Raw genomic sequence first — 6,783 nt, 5'->3', positions numbered from 1 at the left:
CGTTGATCTTTGCTCCAAACACAACGATAATTGTATACTTTTTCAACATAGAGAACTAATAAGTGCTGATTAATATAATTTAATTGTAACACATTGTTTTGAATATGTGAAGCCAAAAGGTAACTCCATTTTATAACCTACTTTATGTACGTTAGTAATTTTTTTATAATAATAATACAAATAATAATATAAAAATTCTAAGAATCATAGTTCTAAAATGATCCACTATTCGTGATGACTCCTGGAGTCATCCCTGGGAATGTTTGAAGAGAGCAGGAGTTCCCATAGGAGCTGCTCTGTGTCTAGTAGATTTATTGTGTGGAAAAGATAAAACGAAGCTATCAGTCGGGCTGATTTTGAGAAATGAAGATAATAATGTTACTATAGGTGATGTCTTGGATGCCATTATTTTTCACTGAATATTTAAAGAGCTGCTGCAGGCTAGATGGATCTAGTCCTCTCTTGTTTCAGCTATCTTTTAGGACGAGTCCTATTTACTTATTAATGGCCGAGGAAGGGACAGGGAAAAAATATTGGTGATAGCTACTTTTGTTTGGCGGACAATACAGAATATCAATACAGGATATCAATAAGTAATATATATTTTTCACATTTTTATAAAATTGAAATATTGTTTTATATATTTTCATATTGGAAGTGCCATTTACAGTATAGTCTATAGAATAAAGTTTTATGTTTACAATCCCTCAATATCTCGAAAGGTAGAAATAAGACAACAAGGAATAAAATAATGCAACAAAAATAAAGCCTATTCATACAGAGATGATAAGGAAACTGGAATACAATTACATACCTACATGTCATACAGAGTAATAATAGACCTGCTCGTATTGATACCAATGGGCAAGAAACTTTGCTGAAAATTATATCAGCGATAAAACTAAGAGGCGCAAGAAAATAGGTCTGCAATATTGTAATGTCCCGGGCGGAAAAATCAATGGTCAGTTAATTGATGTGAGTGTTGGTGTGAGATTGTAAACAGGGTGATTTGCAGCCCAGCCGAGCGAGAGACATTTTAAATGAGATTCACCCCAGACGGTCGGACTATACTGTGTTAACAATCACGGGGTGAATGACACAATCAACAAGAATTTTGGGGGTCTGAATTGAAATAAGTGGAGGAATGAAAGCGAGGGATGGGGGTATGGGTTAAATAAAAGCAGTCCGAAACTCACTCCCGCCCACATTGAGAGGGGCAATTAATTGGCAGCACCGGAAACAAATGTTTAGGTGGACATCTCTCGCTTATGATGAAAATATGACAAAGTTATTAACAATTATATAATATTCATAAAGCGGGTACTACTAGAGTAAGACATAACCTATACATTAAGATTGAGTCAATTAAAAATAAAATGTTAGTTGTTTGACTCAAGAAAAAAGTATGTATTCTCTTGAGTTTGGGAGAATATTTTTGCAATGCAGGAAAAGTGACTGACGCTGTATTTTGCGCACACATTCTCAGTGCGCGCTCACTCTCTCTGTCACGCGCAATCGATACGCAGCATATAAGAGTGGGGGATGCGTGGGACCATCATTCACTATTATCACTGACATCCGATAATTGATCATTGCTCAGAAAACACAGAGCGTTTGACCGCATAATTGAATATCATAAGCAAAATGGGCATTTTCACCGCACCCCGAGACCTGTGTTGCTGGTGGATCCCATAGATCAGTCTCTTGCGAATATCCCCCCCGCGCGCGCTCTCTGTAATAGAGGGCTTTTGTGTAACACCGCATTCAACATGTAGTATTCACACAGTTCTGTCGGTTTCTAAACACGATGCCCAAAGAATTACAACTAGTTGGATCACACTTTGAACTAGGTCAGATGCATTAGTGGGCTGGAGGCTAAGACAGAATAATAGAAGCTCTAAACAGCTCGAAATGATTTAATTCACGTAAAGAAACTAGACAAGTTGTTTCACGGATACATTTATGAGGGGTTTCAATCTGTAAAAAACGGATAACGCTCTGTCGTCTTCCGGGTATAGGCTACCGCCCATTACACTCCTCAGGGCATTTACTTACCCAGTAGGCCTACGTTGTATCGGCCTAATTTACATGCGAACAGTTGAAGAACACCGGACCATTTTAAGATCCGGTATTTATTCGTAGGTACTTGAGCGCCTCATGAGGATAAAGAGGCTTTCAATAGGAGATAAACGAGCAAATAACACATCATCAACTAACATGGGACAAGACAATACTCAGCTGAAAGCATGAATATTGCTTTACTATAATGTTTACATTTCAGTTGAGTTTCTGTGCTTTACATGACATGCACGCCATGGTAGGCCTACTTCTAAACACGTTATAATCAATTAGTCAGTGTTTTAATTTCAAACGCAAGCATTTCACAATAATCATGATCAAGATGAATACTGGACAAGCAGAGGATGGCCTCATTCATGACACTGCCGTCCTTAATGCGGATTAAAGTCTTGATTAAAGGGATTTCATGCAGAGACCAGCCTGCTACACAAAGCCATAGTCATTTATTTTCCATGTGCTAACTTGCTAGAATTAAAAGTAGGCCTATGTTACTTCTAAAGGTTTAGAGTATTATACAACTATAACTATTCGATACAAAACCCCCAAGATAACATAACTGTGGATATTACATATTATATTATGTCCTTAGCTGTTAAAATGATTTCAATACATATTTTGACAAAATAATAATCTGACAACATTTATTCATAAGTAAGTTAACATCCTGTCAATCATCTTGCTTTTTGTGATGTATCAAGTTTCCATCAGCAATAACAGCAAGAGAACTGACAACCCACTTAAAAATAAAAATACAATCATATTTTCTGTCGAATTCTCCTGTGTTTAAAACTCTAAATAAGACAACATAATGTGCCATTTTGCAAGGAAACCTTTGAAAAATTGTCTGCATTAAAATTCAGTACCTGCCTCATGCTGCAGAGAATGATGTCCATTAATTAAGAGATCAGACCTCTTCTATTGTCCTCTAGCAGCCCTGCTACACTTGTCCCACAGATTGTGTCTCCCCATTGTTGCCCTCCACAACTTCCTGGGGCATTACTCCATATCAATAGGAACTTGTTTGTATTTACATGATCTTAGTTGGAGTTACAGCCTCTCCTTTCAGGTCTGGCTTGTTTTAGAAAAAACAAGCAAACATTCACAAGTATCACAGTGGTGCCAGAGGTCATCACTCTCCAGCACTCTGTTTCTCCATTTTGTGTGTGTGTGTTGTCAGGTTAGCTGTTGTCCAGGTACTAGTGCTGAGAGCTGTGGGTAGATTAATAAGTATCTGACCTAAAGGCTTACTACCAATCAGAAGGAGTGAGGTGTGAGAGCAGAGAGCCAACAGGTGATCTTGTATTTACGGCCATGAGACACTTAGCTAGAGTATACATACAGGCTTCAGGATGTTAGTGGGGGAGTGAGAGCTCCTTTCAGCACCAACAAACAGGACACTGTGGGTTGGGGTTTGTAAAATTGTTCATACATGCTCAAATCCCAGGTCAGGTTTAATAACACATATGTATAAGGCTATTTGAATGGAATTATTTGCCTCTTTTGATTGAAGTAAGATTTAGAGTATTATTGCACACACAGGGTGTTGTGTGTTATTTTGCAGGAAGTCGTATTTGTGTGCTCAACACTTGATAAGTGGGTTTTGCTCTATTTAACAATCTTATGTGATAAATACATTTAGGATAGTAGATATTTGATTTTTAAAAGTATTTGTGTAAAATCCATACACTGGACCTCAATGTCTGTTTCTCATTAGTTCAACCAAACCCCAAGAGACCCAGAGTGTTTTCTCAATAGATAAACAGTCATTCCCAGAGATGCAATCATCAAATACTCTCCATAGTTATGATACAAATTCACTTGATTGTATTTGATGAAACCCACTCGCTTGAGTTGGAATAATGATAAACACCTTGGCACTCTGAATACCACCAAGTTTCTAATTCTGGAATCCTTCATATTCTTTTAAAACAGATTCTGCTTTCATATGACTTTGACAAATTATATTTGGAAACAGAGATGCTTAGTTTGTTAAATGTTTCACTGGAGTCAGAATTACACTGACACACATCCCTTCAGACATGGGAGTTAGAGGAGCACAAAACACTTTAAACATCTTGAAGAAATCACAGACATCACCAAAAAAAGCTGAGTGTTTATGTATTTTTAAGACCCTGGAAGAAAAAATCTAAATTACACTTGAAATGATCCCTACAACACCACATACACTCGCAAACATTAAACATGACGTTTCTTCGGGTGAACCAACCAAACAGGCAGTGTAACTTACTACCCCACAAAAGGCCATGCACGCAGGTAACAAAATGGAGGGAGCGCGAGCAAGTCAGTGAACACCACGAAAACCATACGTCCTCGCAATAAATAACCCTGAAAAGTTCAAACATATCAAGTGGTTTATTTGTAGCAGTCCTGGTCACAAGATGTTTATCAGCCACCGTCAGAAAGCCATGCTGGTTGGCCAGCGCTTTAACTCTGTCTCAGACAGACCCTTATTGCTATTGATAGTTAGCATCAGTGTCCCGGCTGAGAAATGGAGTTGCTGCGGGCAAACAGGGGCTATTGATCTCACGCTTGTCCCTGACTTGCCTGGAGCCAAAGGAGAGGGATGGGAGGGGAGGTCGGGTGTACCAGACAACACAATCCCAGCCCCCCCCCCCCCCCCCGCCTAGCACTCCTGGGGAAGTAGAGCTGGTGTAGTGGTATACCCGGGGACTACCGTATATCTATGACAGATAGCTGCCTTCAGTATATTTACTCTAGACACCTTGAGGAGTTATGAGGTTTGAGGGTGCTATGAGGTATGAGGCTTTAACATTACTATAAGTACATCACAAAAAATAGCAACAAAGAGAACTGCAAATCTCCCGTCACATAATTTTGCCCTGTCTTCAATTGTGTTCTTATTCTAGTTCAAATGGTGTCATCTTATAGCTGCACTGTAATTTGTTGGCCATTGTAATAATGTTTAACAGTATTAAAGTATTACAGTATTTCAGGTTCAGAGTGTTCTTTCTCGTGGTTGGCATAATGATCCCATTTTACTTGGGTGGACAACAGTTGCCATGCCATCTCCATGCTGGGCCAAAGTGGCGTGAGATATATCAGATGAGTATTTCAAGATGTTCTCTACATCATTCATGTTTCCCCCTCTGCCCCATAAAGAAAATAATGCCTTATTTTGAACGCCTTTCCATTTTAATTGTTCTTTAAAACAAGCACAAACACACATTATACTGAACTGAGGTTATGGTGGTTGAAATGTGTCACTGTCTGGAAAAGTAAAGTGAGGAGTAGTAGAGGTCCTTCTTTGTAAAGCTGTCTGTTATTTTATTTCATAGGGACCACACCGTAAAGCACTGAGTGTAGACTACACTAAGGAAATGTCTGCAGAGCAATAACAACTAGCAGACAAGGTTGGGGTCAATTCCATTTCAATTCAGTCAATTCAGGAAATAAACAAAAAATTACAATTGAAATGGAACTGACCCCAACCTTGCTGGCAGATCATCTCTGATAAGCGCATTCAGGAAAATGTGTTATGATTAGAATTGAGCATTTCATTCCTCATCGTGTCTACAGTATTACTGTATTTGGCACTGTGAGAGAAGGAGACGATGCCCAGGGGTTAATGTGTCCTACTCATTTAGCCCACTAGCTGAAGCACAGTCGGATGTGGGACTTCAGAGAGCTCCCTCTCTTTCCCAATGACTACTACACTCACTACCTAAAGGGATGTGTGAGTTTATTCAGTGACGCTACAGCAGTGCCATCTCTCTCTCACCCACTCTCTCTTTCTCCATCTCTCTTCCTCACTCTCTCCCAGTGTCTCTCTCTCTCCCCCAACTTTTTCTGCCTCTCTCGTTCTCTCTCTCTCTCCTCAGCCCTACTCAGGCAGTGTGTCAGACAGAGCAGAGCTGCAGTCTGCAGACTCTCTCTCTCTGCCCTCTAATCTGAGTCACCTCCCAGCTTTTTGGCCTGGCTGTCTTGTCTGTCTGTGTTGCTTTCTATTCCCCTCAGTGTCTGGCAAAGAGCATAGCGTGGATCTCCTTACCTTTTCATGACCAGGGTGATTCACCCTCCCCTTTTATGATGTCATAGCTAGCTCCGTTAATTCTGTCTCACTCTAATGTCTGAAAACCGAAAATGTTCTCTTACAACAACAACGACATACGCACATGCACACAAGTACACTCACACAGGTCTCTTTTCAAAGAAGTTTGCTTTTTTTATGACTTCCTCTCCCATTCAGTGTCTCTCCCCTCTCTCCCAGAGTGCCCTGGGTTCTGCTGTGAAAGAGTCTGGGCTATTATCCCACTAAAACTCAAAACCCAGCTTTGTTTTGTCCAGATAGTTCTGCTTTTCTCTACTCTACTCTCTCGTTAATATTCACAGAAAGAGCCCTGGCTTTCACAAGACGGCTGCTCTCACAGTTTAGCTTCCCCCCAGCCAGCCCAGTAACAGCCCTGTGAGTGTAAACATGCTGGAGGGAGGGACATCTCCTGACAAACATCTCCCAGGACGTGCCAGCCTGGCATCCCCTCGGATCCCCCTGGCCCCCCTCGGATCCCCCTGGCCGCCGTCATTCACAGCCTCCAGCCTGGCACTGGAGCTAAACCGGGAATGTGAGAGTACTTACTAGACATCACTGCCAGAGGGTAGAGGGCACACACACACACACACACACACACACACACACACACACACACACACACACACACACACACA

This window comes from Salmo trutta, chromosome 29 (genome assembly GCF_901001165.1).
Source record: "Salmo trutta chromosome 29, fSalTru1.1, whole genome shotgun sequence".
NCBI lineage: Eukaryota > Metazoa > Chordata > Actinopteri > Salmoniformes > Salmonidae > Salmo > Salmo trutta.
This window is presented reverse-complemented; position numbering follows the sequence as displayed.